The 16,191-nt window shown below is 32.1% G+C and overlaps 1 protein-coding gene across 1 annotated transcript in view; it reads left to right on the plus strand.

Annotated features, from left to right (window-relative positions):
• Positions 1–8,386: 8,386 nt before the first annotated feature.
• LOC119067234 overlaps positions 8,387–16,191 on the plus strand; it is a 38,948-nt gene continuing 31,143 nt past the window's right edge. The window contains exon 1 of the mRNA XM_037170090.1: positions 8,387–8,777. The gene's annotated coding sequence lies outside the window, so the exon portion shown is untranslated. The remainder of the gene's footprint in view (positions 8,778–16,191) is intronic.

Raw genomic sequence — 16,191 nt, forward strand, 5'->3', positions numbered from 1 at the left:
ATAGTGGTGCTGTATTATTTTTATAAATAATACGAAACGAAACTTTTCTATACAACAACCGACATATGGAAGATTGTTTATGCTGTTACACACACAAGATGAACAAAAGTTCACAATAATGCTGTGAAATGTGTATGAGTAAACAAGTTTTCTCGGAATTTTGAACTTGATTCCATTCTATTCTATTCTAAAAGTCTCTTTCGTGGGTTACAATTAACGTAAAAGTATCAATATTACAATGAGATACGCACATTAAAGCATTATATGGAGTTACGAATCGGTAACATTAGACAAAGTTAGTCATCGTTAGAAATAATGTTCAAAAATCAAAATTAAACTGAAAGAAGCATGATGTCACCTAGCGCTAAGCTTTCGAAGACTATGCTGAGTATTATATGTTCAGCAGCATGTTCTTTGTAACCGGCCAGTGTTTTCTGCAATAAACACAGAGAAAGTTCAAGAGTCGATTGGATTGAACATTGCAGAAGCGTCGTGAAATCAACGAACTTTATATGTATAACGGGGGACTGAAGTATTGAAAAGTTACATAAAACGTTTTTCTAAGCAAAAAATTGTTCTACGACATGCCTCAAAATGCACGGATTTTTTTACAAGCCTAATTGAAAAAATTAATTCTAAACCGCCTAAACCGAAAGGGGCGCATAGAAAAAAGTAGTTTTTGATCACTACAATAATTTTAATTACTCTTCCAAGTGAATATCCTGCAATATATTTGTAATTCAAACTGAAAAACAGCTTGTAAGAGTCTGTTCGTTTATTGATAATACATTTAGCCTCACTAAAATAATTGGCGGCTGTCCGTTTAGGGTAATTTTTTTTTAAATTAAGTTTTTAAAAAATTGGTGCATTTTAGAGGGATGCAGTAGAATAATTTTTTGCTTAGAATTATGTTTTACGTTGATTAAAAATAACTTGTCAAAACTTCAGTTCCCCATTGTTGAAAGTCACAGATGAGCACTTAATCGTTTTGTATTAATTTGAAACTTTAATTAGTAATTTTTTTCATTTGTACAATGCTATCCGGTATACGATGCGTCACGTGTGTATATTTATTGAAATTAGCAGACAAAACGAAATAGCTTTTCCGGTAACTTTAAAGAAATATTTTGATGCTTCTTAAATACTGAGATGCGTGTGTCGCTTTAATTCACATAATTGATATCTAAAGAATTTCACAAATAATTTGTGGAATTTGATAATTTGATAAATAAATTTTTTAAAGAGAACTCTCGTGCAGGCACCAAGAGAATCTGTTTAATAAGTCATTATATTGTTCATTATAGAAATAACAGAGCAATGAATGTACAAATCGTACGAGATATACTCGAGATACCACGAGAGTGTAGGCTTGTCGATTTGGAAATGTGAATGTTGTTTTCGCCTTAGTTTATGCTAATCGAGTTATTGCTTTAATACCTTCAATACGAAAAATGAAATGGCAGTGATTCGGGCTGTTGTTTCTTCAACAAGTTATCAAATAAAATCGATTACCTATCCTAAATAATGTGTTAACGGTTTATTTGAATTGACATTGATTTGAGTTGTCTTTCAGATAAGATAACAGGTCAGTAGCTTTTTATTGGAAAATGATACGATTCAAGGAGGCAATTGTAGAGATTGCAGTATCTCGTTGCCGTTAAGCAAAATTGGTCTGGAGAAGTATCTCGTTGTCGCCACACAAATTTGGTCTGTAGTTCAACCATTTTTAACAGAAAATATTGCAAAGACAAATTGTTGTTATTGTTGTTGTTGTACTATTGCCTTATCTGATCTGAATCAAAATTTTGACGAGTTGGTGATTGTGATCCTAAGGTCAAGCAAACGGGTTGTACGGGAAAACATTTGAAAATAGCTGTATATTATTTTTCGATGCAAAGATAAACGTAAATTACCTCTCCGAACTGATGCTTAATGTGAGTCTTACCCCACAGATCCATATAAATATATTTTTCATACCTATCTCCATCCAATATGAAAAATACTATTCGTACCACGGACTAAAAGTCTTTTTTAGCGTATTCGATTCCAGACCTCGCCTTCGGCTCTGTCTGGAAACTTCTCACACGCTAAAAAAGACTTTTAGTCCTAGGTACGAAATGTGCTATTATCTGAGTGCTATTTTTTCGCCGTCGGTAGATAAAATAGCGTATTCACCTCTGTCCAAATGTTTATTTAGACACTTCGGGTTATAACATTCGCCTTCGGCTCAAGCAACAAGTGTCTAAATAAACATGTGGAGTAGAGAGACAGAGAGAGAGAGATAGAGAGATAGAGAGAGAGAGAGAGAGAGAGAGAGAGATAGAGAGAGAGAGAGAGAGATAGAGAGAGAGAGAGAGAGAGAGAGAGTATCATCGACTACATCAAACGGTTGGTGATTAATTGTAAAATTTGGAGACTATGAACCATTTTTCCAAAAATGAGAAAATCCAAATACCCAAATAATTCAAAGTATAACTGCAAGCTAATCAGGTTAGCCGGGAGCTTTCAACAAATTAATTATAAAAACAACAGTGAGAATGTTACCTTATAACGCCCGTTGCATGTGAGAGTTAAACAAAAACAATCATTAGAATATGCGCCGCAGATTAGTCTTTCGAAGTCTTGCTGATGCTGCATTCAGCACGAATTTACAATCTGGTTGAAAAACTACGTTGAAATAATGTGATGTTTGGAAGGTAGGGCATTTGTTGGAATTTTGACATTTCTGCTTTCTATCACGGGAATTTTTTATTTATTTAGTGCATTTCACCGATAATTTCTTCAAACAGAATCTCACTCAATGCTAATTAAGTTGTCCACTTTTCAAAGACGATTACTTCTATTGCTCTAATCATTTTTAACAGATTGTATCAAAATCTTTTACATCATTAGTTTTCGCATTCCCTTTGCTATATAAGGCTACATTACAAAAAGGTCAGCGCTTATTTTCGACATCGCTGTCGAATAAGCTGAATGAATAAGCTTTTCTAACACGAATTTTACACATAAAATCGACATGATAGTCAAACATTAATTTCTCGTCGAAGCAGACTCCGAGATCCCATGCGACAGTTCTTGCAGCAAGCTTGGTGGCGTGAAGGATTACATTTGGCGAGGCTAAGTTCAAGTTTATTTGCAGTACACCAGTTTTTAGGGCTATGATTATTTTTCTGTAGTACAAGGCAGTCGTTAACATTGTTAATCTTCCGAAAAGTTAGAGTTACACATACAAATTATAAGGGGCCAAAATGACGGTTAAAAATCTGTTCTGTTGCTTATTTTATATAGTGAGTTGGACTGCCTTAAACCGACTGTTACAAATCATTCGTAAAATTCAAAGCGACCTAAAATTGCGTTTCTCTAACAAAGCCTTTCGGGCCTATGGGATTTTCATTTTCTTTTTCCAAAATTTTGTTGTGTTTGTTGAAAACAATAACCAATTCTGTGCTTAGTGTACGAAAATCGAAAACCTAATAGAGAAAATGATTTGGCAATGTTCGAAATCAAAATTCTTTGTCATCAATCAATGTAATTAATTACCAAAATCCGCATGGGGTAGCGCTATGAACATCGTTAAAGCACACATATATACGAAACCAATTACGATAGTTAGGTACACATTACCTCCAAATCAAAAAAACATAATTTGCGCCCAATATATCCAATCTTTAAACAAGTAACAACAAATTAGTGAACATTTTTCATTTTCATTTCTTGAAACACCACAAACAGTTAGTAGGTATATATCAGTAACATTTTAATGAACAAAGAAATTGCATAAGTTTTTTTTTTTCAAACAAAAATTCACCTACAATGTATTTGATCACCATTACAGTTAAAAACGAAAATGAATAAATAAATAAACATTTTACCTCAACTACTTTTCTATACAACATACCTTACGCCGTTGAAATAATTAATCGATTCAAATTGCAATATGAATATATCTATTGAACCAAATGGGACTTGGTAAGTATAGATGTATTTCTGTGCACATAGAGTCGCAGTGTACCTGCCTTTCTGGTACGTGGTGTAATGTTTAACAGAAAATTCACCAATATTTTTTTTACCTTGCATAACGTTCGAGAGTTCAATATTGCGAAAAAAAACAAACATTTCGATCAAGTTCTTAAATTCCACGTTCCAGTTAATTATTATTGCAGTTTGTAGTTGAACTTATGATCACCGTCAAATTGCACTCCAAAGCGATTATGTCGATCAAGTAGAATCGAGTGGATTTATTAACCAAAAAAAGGTTATCCTCGAATAATCGCATTCGTCATTTGTGAACATTCCCTTTTAATGTATCTACCACCGGGTTGAAACTTCGAACAAATGTTAATGTGGCTGCTTAGCACATTTTAACCTGTTACAGACGGCAAGCTTATGACCAGTATTATTATCGGGTCTACTACTTCCATCGGTCAAAGTATCTTTGATTAGTTGATTTCAAATCTTGTACTTCAATTTTTTTCACATGCATTTTACCATATTAAGGACCATATTACCCAGAGCTTTTCATCATTTTCTTCGTCATTATCAATAACAGATGAATATGTCTAGGTATAGGTTAAATTTTTGTACCAAGGATGGTTCATACATTTTAAACCGTTATTTTGATAAAATTGGTACCAATTTCATGAAAATATTAATAAATTTATTGGCATTGAATTGAGTTATTTTTGATGCTCAAGCAAAGACTAATAACGTTCGTTAATTGCCATCCGTTTTTTAATTGTTCAAGAAATCGAAATTTGGTAAACTTCTGTTTTAAAATACTTCAATTGACATTAGGCAATTGCCGAAATTCTGTGGCATGGTACACATGGTATCTAAATGGTATTTTATGACAATTTTTATGTTGAAATGTTATACCTGCACTATAGCGGCATCAGACTAAGTATAAGTTGCATAATTTCCTAAGTGCTAATGAAAGCAGTGACACATAATCGATTACAATGTCACCTCGTCTCGTACGAACATTTATATTATGAAAGCCGACTTATATCTTCTGCGGTGAAATCTAACCATAGACGGTTGTCCGTGCCACAATTTTCGTATGAAAACTTTTTCTCTCTTAAATAATATGGGGCGTCCACATCCAACCACACCCAGAAAATGTATAAATGACAAATAAAATATTTAAACTTTTCGGAGCCTATCTGTAGCTCAAAAAATGTGTAGGATTTCATAATTATAAATATTACTTTTGGTTTTGCCGTGTATAATTTTGCTCTGCACACAACACGGTCTATGTACGTGTTTACTGGCTGGTTTGCCATTATCAAATTTAATGCACTTTTCGGTTCAAAAATTCATTTTTCCTATGCTTGACTATGTGATTGTAAATTCAACAACTACTTATTGACTGAGCACGTAGGCCTCCGGCGAGCCCATTGTGTTACATAAATAAATAAATAAATAAAAAAGAAAAGGAAATGTATTCCAATGGCCAATAAAAAAAACAATTTTTACCATTAAATAGGTATAGGTATACGTACGACAAACATTATGTGTACATCTGAATAATTATTAGCAAATTTGAATTGTCATGTCGTCATTTATTACCGTCTTTTCTGTTAATGTTAAAATTTAAATAATTGCAAGTTTGCTTCCTACCTATTAGTCGCATTAGGACTCGAAATAAAAGATCGAGAGGAAAAAAAGTTAAATCATTCAAGTACATTCATTTTGCAGCGCCCGAGGAAAATCATGGACAGCCAAAGTACCTATCCATCTATTAAAAATTTTCTTTTTCTCATTATCTTGACAATAACATGTTCTGGATCTGGTGCGCTTTAAGTAAAGCTCGTGCTCAATGCACTTATGCAATTGTGATCATACTTAAATTGCATATACTGTTTGAGTATAGTGAAAATGTTGCTTTTTATCGTACTCTTGATTTCAGATCTTCAAAAAAAACTTTATTGAATTGCGGCAGCTACTTTATAGAAACGGTGGGGTGGCTGTCTGTATTTTTCATTGCAATCGATTCCATAACAATGGTTTGCATTACCACAATTTATTCGAGTTAAATTTTCTCGACAGCTCCCACTTATCGAGAGCTACCACTTATCTAGAGCTACCACTCATCGTAATGTACCATTTTTGAGAGTTAATTCTTCATTTTTATAAATCCTTGGAAGCTATAAGTTCCCTACCGCACTGTAAAGATTCCACAAAAGTTGAATTTCATCGATGGCACTGAATCCTCGAGGGTTTCTAACACTCGTAAATAACGTCTCCTTAAATGTTTTTCGTCAAGTTATTACACAATTACGCTGTAACGGCTGGACTTATTTATTAATTTGGCATTTACATGATGATAACGTAATAAATCTAACTCGTGAATAAATTTACGTTACTTTCTTATTCCAATACAATGGTGATTGAAGATACAATATCCTATTCAACGTATCACTTCTCGTTGTGACGCATTGTCATTCAAAATTGCAGAGTTTTCATAATTCGCTCTGTCGTCCAAAAACAAAAAATTGTTCCTTTTTAATGTGACAATAAGCATTTGGGTAGGCTAGGCAGGTAGCTCAAAAGCTCGCTCTAATAGTTTCCGTAAATTTCCCCAGGCAAATTGCCTGGCTTATTTAATAGCATTTAATTCAATACATTTTTTTTTATTCTGTCTCTCATAAACAAATATATAAAATTTCAGAAAGGTATGTCTAAGCAACAGAAAAAAAACCGCACGAAAATCTCTATACACCACACATATTTTTATTGGTACACTTGGACTGAATAATATAATATACCAACTTTTCTCATACAATCAAGTGTGTTCGCGTGCGCGCTGTATTATTATTTTGTTTATTTTATTGCAATCGGCATTTATGAGGTAGGTAAAATTATTTAGACTAAAAAAACCAGCAGATTACATAAAAAATAAGGCACGACTTTACGTTTATATACGTTAAGGAGCTTAAGCAAAGGCAAAAAAGAGAAAAATCAACGTGCTATTGCATATTTATAACAGTATACGGTGTGTTGTATGTGCTCCACACGATTTAAATATAATATAAGCGAACTTTACAACGATTTTGGTGTGGTTTGAAACAATGTGGTATAAATTGAACTACAACACCAGTTGTTGGCGTCAAAATCTGAATGAAATGCAATTATTCGCAAAACTGGCTAAGGGGTTGTACATACTGTACGTCACGCTGTTACATTGAATTTTTTACTCCAAAATCCTCTCGGTGGCGTCACGCAAAAATTATCAAAATTACCGCTTTACAGTGAACGACATCTCAAATGTCTTACTGTCATTTTTTTCAGAGAATGTCATTGTGAATTTGCAATGACATAATAAAATTCTCAGAAAAATTTGACAGTGAGACCTTTGAGATGTCGTTCACTGTATGTTTTCCTAAATAACTTCTCCCCTTCAAATACCCTTCTTTTGGGGACATTTCCCTATTAACTCACGAGTATGACTTATCCAGAATTTATGGAACTTCTCCCTTCAAATACTCTTCTTTTGGGTACATTTCCCTATTAACTTAACTCACGAGTAGGACTTATCCAGCATGGAATTGATGAAATATTAATAGTTGAAAAATTAAAATCGTAACCTTTTTTTTAAGACATCTGTCATCGACAGTAATACGCAATGACATCTGGATAATGTTCTTTTACATTGCCAAATATTCAAACATTCAACAAATGGAGTAAAAGAATTTGCGTCAAACACAAACGAAAGAAGTAGCAGATTTAAGGATTGTACCAGTACTAATATACCCAAATCTACAACCGCGTAAAATGCAAGCAATAACGAAACTGCTGTACCCAATTTTTTTTTGTTATAATACGCGAGCGTAGCATGTTCGCGTTTTTTTTTTACAAAAACGAAATACGGTGCGCCATAACAACAGCGAAATATGGGAGAGCTTTCTTGTATAGGTATACGGTTTGTGTTCAAGAGTTATTCCATTATTGCAAATATACACAAGATCAGTTGACATTCAACAGCTGTTAAGCATACATGGTGGTTTTTACTTTGATATTGTAGAGACGAAGAATTCATTGATAAAGTAACTTTTTTTTGTTATTCACCGTGTCTATTGTTGACATAACTGCGATTGTATGTGCAATTTTTTCGGTTCGAAATTGAGTTCGTTGTTTGAGTTTTGGATTTTGAAATTTTGAATTTAAAAATAAGAAACGGATTGTATACATGCAGTGTGAATTGAATTGCATTTTTTTAAGAACCAGAATTATTATGTGATCGAAAAATTGTTGTTTCGTTAATAAATTTCAAATTTAAAAATAAATTATTATTTCTTCTCTAACATAAAAATTAATAATTTCGCTGAGAGTTAAATAGAGTAAATGAAAAGTTACGTAAAATATTTATTTTCAAGTTAATAAATAGCATAAATACAATTCACGAAAATAACAACAAAAAAAACTCTTATTTGAATATTATTTTATCAAGTCCAATAAATTACAAAATACGAATAAATAAATTTTACCTTGTGTGTACAAATCAGATCAGAAATAATATAAATATATATCGGAATCGGTTACACAGAGACTTTATAGAAAACTTATACGAAAATTATTGTTATCGTCGATTTCCTGTTTTAAAGTTTTTAACAGTCTTTAAGTGGTATCGCGGCGTTTAATGCAAATATAGCAATTTTCGTTGGTTTATATTTTCAATATAAATATTGCGATTACATGCTATGCCATAAGGATTATGTGTTACAAATGAGAAAAGCTATTGAAGGAGTTGGATTACTAGCAATCAATATTGAGTTAATGTAAGTACTTTTTTTTGCTATCTCAACTTAAAAATCTAAGAGATCAGTAAATTTACAATAGGAATCGTGTTTCCAGTCAATATTGTTCCCTATAAGGGCACGAATATTTTTCTATTTACGTACTCAGTCGACTCCAATCATTGAGTGGGTTCATTTTATGTATTTATGAAGCTAACACAGACTGTACTTTAGCCACTTTAGCTCTCGGATTAACGCGCTTAATTACCTGCATAATTATTATTCAATTTCAATTCTCTAACAATGCGGTTGTGATATGATTACTTTTGCAACCACAATTTTGCAACCGTTTTATCATTTAATTTGATACGTGCATATTATTTCGAAATCTTAATATATGTTGCTCAGAGTGTAATTGTTCTGGCTTTGAATTTAATTCTTTAGGAGAGGTACGATACAGAAAACTTTAACACTTGGTTTAAGGCAGGGTACATTATATACTGAGATTACCAAAATTGAACGAAATTTATCGAAAATTTACCGCCAATATTTTCGGTAAATTATTGGTAAACTTCGGTGTAATTTTAGTACATAAAATTACCCACAACAGGTCCTACAGGTTTTAGAAATATTGAATGAAAAAAAAAATGAATTTCCGAGATTTTCAAGAAATTTACCCCTGGTTACTGAACCCATTCAGAAATTCTGGAGCTGTAATTTCATGAACACGTACATGAAAAAACAAATTCTTGCTGGCGTAATTATTTTTTGTAAATAAAGAATTGACTCTCAAGGAAGACATTTAAGACTTTAAAGACATTTGTGAAGCTATAAAAGCCGCTGCACAAATTTTTTATTTTGCGGCTCGATATTATGGCTTGTTTATGGATTCCATAACTAGTTAACAAATGAAAATCTAGATTTGTGAGGCCTATCATTCCGTAGCTGTACCGAGTCGAGTTTTTCCGCTGATTCCTTATTCCTAAATATCAGTTAGTCTTTAGTTCTAGTTTAATGGACCTAACTACAAAAATAACAATTCTTAGTTTTTCAATTACTCTTAATTTGTTATATTCGCTGAGAAAAAGCTCTTTCGGCCAGCCCCATCCGACTCACACACGACCAAAGAAAATCAGCTTTTTATCATTTCATTTTTCACTACAATCGCTAAACAGAACTGGTGTGCATACACCAGTTCGGTTTAGCGATTGTACAAAAAATCACTGATCATCAAGTCACATATATTGTAGATTAATGATCGAATCTGTTACTTCTTTTGTACTTCAAGAATTGTAACATTTTGCTAAATAAGTAATCATTAGCACGATATCATAGTTCATTTTTATCGATAATAGATAACGATAACAGATGACAAATCTGTCAAAAATAGGATCCCATAATATCCATCCAGTAATCGCTGTCTTACGAATGGCTTTCCCACAATTAATATAAGTTCAACCCAACTGACATACTAACTTTTCACCAAAGTGGCATCGACGATTCGAAAAATCACAACCATAACCAATCAAGATCAATATCTTCAAATTGTTATTTAAATGTACGAATTATTTTGTAAACAGGTCTAAAGGACTGTAACTACTTGTATGTTCGGTGGTTAAGTAACATAAACGAAAGTCTACCCGCCTCCATGTACCATAGTAATGTCGATAGTTTTTTTTAAATTATATTCTTTCTAACTATTTAAAGACGATTGGGCAACAATTCACAATGTTTATTGATTAGGTATATGATTATCTATCATCATCTCGAGCAAATATTTTATTGTTATTTAAATGTTACTTCAGCCAACTTAAATGGCGTTACATCAAAGTACAATCGATCATTTCACACCTTTTTGTAGAGGTAATGCTGTTATCGAATGTATACACAATATAAAAATGAGTGTTCGAATGGTATGTATAATACACGTTTGAAAATCGATTTAAATTTATGATTTTTATCAAAATAATGCCAATTGTTGAAGCTTCAGTAAGTTGAGACGAGAAAAAATGTGTTTATCATTGCATATTCGTTCAAAGTTAACATCGACGAGGTGAAACTAATCGAACCGAAGCGGCTAGTAAGTCCGTATAGAAATCAATCAGCAGACGGAAGGCATAATATAGATACCAAAATATGTTTTTCTGTTCATGAAATTATTCTGAAGTCACCTGCATGATTAATTTAATATTACCAGGTATCTTGTACAAAGCATTTAATCGTTTAGGAGGACAATGCGAACATATCCTGGTTCTATATTCTACTATCGTACGTGTCATATTCCGGCCAGTGTAAAACGAAATGAGAACTCTCTGAATTATGAATGTTCAACGTGATACTAACTTTTACGAGTAAAAACAAGAAAGCGTTAAATAAGAACTCCCGTAAGAGATTATAAGATTGATAAATCAGTCAGGTCCTCACACTATGGTTAGCAGTCCCCATTCAAATTTTTTCAAAATTTTTTTAAATTTTAGATTGAAGAAAATTAAGCAATTCTAGAAAAATTCAAGGAAATTTTTCGATTTCCTCGATTTTTTTTCTAGATTTTCTCGAATTTTGGAATTTTTTTCCTAATTTTCTTGATTTACCAGAGAAAAAAAAATTACAAAAGTTTTTAGGGGTCCTCGGAGATCTACTAGATTAACCTCAACTGCACTAAATAATCTGTAGTCTGGCACAACCGGAAAGGAACATACTACTACAATCTTAGACGAATTATATAATATAGACCGGAAATTACGAACAAAATTACGTCAAAATTGTGTCCCCAACATGAAAAACGAAATATTTGATAGTGTGAGAACTGGTGGGCAGAACTGGTGGGCAAATTAGCGCAAGAATTCGAAATTTTTTGCTACACAAATCTTTTGAATTAAAAAAAAATAAAAAACGATTGGAACGATTACCTTGGGAATGAATTTGGAAACTTCCAGAGACTGGAGTGTACTCCAAGAAGAGTGATTTATTCCAATGAAATCATAAATACGCAAAAATTTACGAAAAAATTATTCCCGTTACTCTATAGAGTAACGGGTCTGGTAAAAAAAATTAGTTTGTGTGTCCGCTGCTCGAGATCTGCTGATAATAGATATAATACTATTGCAATAATTTAGTAGTATATACTCCTTTGTGTTGCAATACTGCAGTATTGTTTACTCTATATAATATAATATACAGTTTGTGTGTCCGCATCTCCATCTCTGGGTCCGGTCAGTTTGTGTGTCCGAGCGGAAAACTGCTGACACTTTATATTATACTTGCTGTATCTAAATTACAGTACTGCGGTATTATCTACTCTATATACTATAATATATAGTTTGTGTGTCCGCACATTCACCCCTGGGCACGGAGAGTTTGTGTGTCCGCAGCCGAGAACTTCTGACACGTTATATTACACTTGCTGTTTATATATTGCAGTACTGCAGTATTATATACTATACTTCCTAATACACAGCAGTACTATAGTACAGCAATACTTTATATATTATTTTCGAATTCACACAATTTTGACACAATTCATGAAAAAACACTTGAAATTTTAAACCTTTTCTTTTCTGTCTTCTCCTAATAAAGGTCACACTCGAAAAAACGCGTCTACACAATGTTTTCACAGTATATTAATGATAAATTGTCCTGAATAAATAAAAGCAAAGCGTCGCGATACTGGATTTTCAAAATACTAAACTGACAACTAGCAAAAACGTCATCGCCTACATTGTGTTGGTGTAAAATTCTACGTAAAACCGTACGAAATATGCATCTTATACAAACTGATGTTCGGGACACATTTTACCGTACGAAATACCTGTCTAGTAATAATTCGTCTAAGACTACAATCAATAGAACATATTTCACATGCTGTCTCTTAAATGGTTGACGTTGATTCTGTATCCGAAATAAGTTTTTAGAAATTCCCAGATTATAATTGCATTACAAGCAGAAAAATTTTTCATTCACAAAAATCTAGAAAATTTTATGATTCACCCAAATGATACAAATAAAAATCAATGCCGTTGAGGAATAACTATAAATTTAACGCTCAAATTAGGTTTTTGATTATACATTTTTGTTTCCTTCAAGCTTTTGCGGTGAGTGTAGGCGCCTACATAAATGCTTGCAATTGTGGTTAGCAAAAAATTAAAACGTTCAGGATTATAGCGATCGACGCAAATTATAGAAATTTATTACAGATATGTCTTGTAGCCACGCCACAGTAAATCAGAAGAATAAAAGCGCATTCGATTTGTATTTTTACCAAATAAATAAAAAAAATAAAACTCAAGAATCTAATATTGCCATAGTTTGCCAATGATTTCCTCACAACAAAACCGTATACATTTAATGAGTTATGGTGCGCTTATTGAGTTAATGTAAAGAATTATGGGTACTCTTATTGAGTCAAAATAATTACAGGTAACTGCATTTTAATGTAATACATGAATATGTTGCATTTTTTATAGAGAAAAATCGCGCCGCGGTCTCATTGAATGATAATAAACAAACATTAACCGTTCGTATGCATTTTTCTGTTCCTATTAGGCGGTTAGATAGATCACAAATTTAAACAGTTCAATTCATATAAATTAAATTATATGAACAAAGTGTTCCAAATTCCAGTTCTGAATCACCTTTGAATCTGCACGATTCTCTTTTTGAACGAAGGAAAAAAAACCGCTGAAATTGTTTTTTGTATATTATAGGAAAGGCGTTGTCTGATATATGTTGTATTTCACCAGTGTATAATGTTATATATACATACCAGTATATATCTAGACTGTGTGGATTTTATATTTATATTTATATTTTTCGAAAAAGCAACGAAACGCGTCTAGCCAAATTGAAACAAACTTATAAATGAAATTTTATCTGCAATTTTTAATCAAAAAATATGTTTGCAATGCATATATATATATTTAATGAACACAACAACGTTCGACTGGTGAGATTTACGAAATTTTTCCTTTTTTAGCTACAGTTAATTAATTTTTTTTTTGTAAAGTATCGTTGCTTTTGAGAAAATTGGTACCGACAATGTATAATACGTGATAATAATTTGAAAATGGTTTTACCTAATCCTCAACGAATAGTTTTACGAATCGGAACAAATAGCAGTTTTGCTCCACATTACGATTATGACACAATGTTAATGTGCAACTATGGAAGTGTTTGCGTTACATGTGACTCTATCCATCGAAACACTATGCTGCTGATTCAATGGCTTCAGTAGATGGTTACATGAAGTTTTTTTTTTACTTTAATCGTCAATACAACCCCTCTCGTCAATCTAACAACATTGTAGTCAAACTTTTGTTGTACCATCGTTTTCATTTGTAACAAACAGACGTCGTAGAACTTTTTACATGAAAATTCAGGATTTTATTCAAATCTCTGTGGGTTCTACCTGCCAGTTTAAAATGAAATCCAATAGTGATTTGAACTAATCGATTTGTTATGAATCTTATGTTGTATCATCAACGAATAGCGAATTTCGAATAGCTTAATTGGGTTCATTGAACTATTTTGCAATTTAGTAGTTGTTATGGTTTGTAAATTGATTCTACAATAATTTCGTTGAACAAACGAAAATCTAGATTTTAATTTTATGAATTTTGGTTAAGCACACGCTCGCAACAAGAATGAAATACTAAAATAAAAATCATTTAGTAAACAAAGCTCCCAAAACAGAAACTTTTCCCTCCCTGTATTATCTAAATACTACTGAACTGCGTTTGTTCAGACCCTGCGAACGGAACAACAAATTTGATATAACAATAATCCCTACCACTTTCCGACTAACTCGTTATATTATCACTAAATCTATTGCTTTCTTTGTTTAAAATATTAACCACTGTTCTACACAAAATCTTTTACTTCATTCGTTTTGTCAAAAATTGAACTTTTTTTTAAATCTTTGATATTTTTTAAGGGTGACGATGTTTGTGTAAGAATTTTGCAGTTCTGGCTTTCCAAAAAAAAGAATTCATTCTCTTCTAATATAGAGAGAGTTTTTGGTAAATTTTTTATACTAGACGGCCCATTTTGTGACCGAATGATATTTTTCGTGACTCATGATCATACTTGGTTGGTTTTCTTGTAAAGATAAGTTTCTTGTATCAGGGTCATCCAGTCAACAGTAAAAAAAAATATTTTTCAATATGTGCCCAGCGAAGTATCTTTGATTTGATCTAGAAATACTCGTGGAACTTTCTTTTATTCATTATACTGCAGAAATATTCTTCTTATAACTGAGTGTTTAAAGACCCATTATTTTAGCTTAAGATTTTTTTAAAAGTTTTATCTAGATTTTCCTTGGTGAGCTCAGCTCAACTTCAACCCCATGATGCTATAGCCCTGATTACGCACTTTTAAAAGTTTTGTTCAACGAACCTTAACCTATATTTGATCATAAAAAAAAAATTAAATTGAAAGTTGTAGAAATTCGGAGATATTTTAGCATTTTACATTTCAACTCATAAATCCAGTTCACTAACTTTAGCTTTGTCTCATTTTAATGATAAATTTTCATTTCTCAATCTAACATTTCTTTCCATTGAAAATTTGATAAGATCTGACACCGTCGTACCACACACTCACCTTATCGAACTGTATCTAGCGCATAAGAAAAATGTCTTCTTTAGATAAAATTTCTGATTTTCATTCATTTCAAAAACACACTTTATCCGTTTGTAATTAAAAAATATTATTTATTGAATTTCACATCAAATGACAATAGTTGTTCGTTCTCGAAAAATGGTCTGTATGTATATGAAACATATGAATGGATGCATAACTATCATACAATGCCATCAACATAAATTAAAGAAGAAGATATTAAAAAAAACATTTAAATAAAAATCTCACCACTTTCTTATTGCATTTTTCAATGTTTTCAAAGATTTTTTTTCTTTATCTTTTCAAAAACAACAACGAAAAATAGCAAAGAAAAATCTAACAAATAAATAAATAAAACGAATGAATAAAATTCAAAAGAAATTACATTTTGACGGTTCCGTTAAAAAGTAGCTTCTTTTTTTATCATCATCGTCATCGCCGGCGTCTTCTTCGTCTTGTTGTGCCTGCGAACATTTCAATTTCAAACACTTGAAATCGAAATAAAAGACATATCATTAAAAGTGTGATGATGATGATGATGCACGTCGTATCGTATATAGATATAATAATAGTATCGCTATATGGCACACATTAATAATAGAGTGACTAATTTGTTTATGAAAATTACCAGATTGAAGCCATCAGATAATGACTATATACGTATAGAGTTAGAGATATATTAAAATACACACCGCAGCCCAACAACAACTTATAAAATGATTTTTCGTTTGAAAATTTATATTTTTGTTTTCTTGGTGTTTTACATATGGGATTCGAGAGTGGTAAGGTGTTACAAATGACCATGCATAATATGATGTTTTCATGATCGAAGGTCATTGTT

Source organism: Bradysia coprophila (assembly GCF_014529535.1).
Source record: "Bradysia coprophila strain Holo2 chromosome X unlocalized genomic scaffold, BU_Bcop_v1 contig_12, whole genome shotgun sequence".
Classification (NCBI taxonomy): Eukaryota; Metazoa; Arthropoda; class Insecta; order Diptera; family Sciaridae; genus Bradysia; species Bradysia coprophila.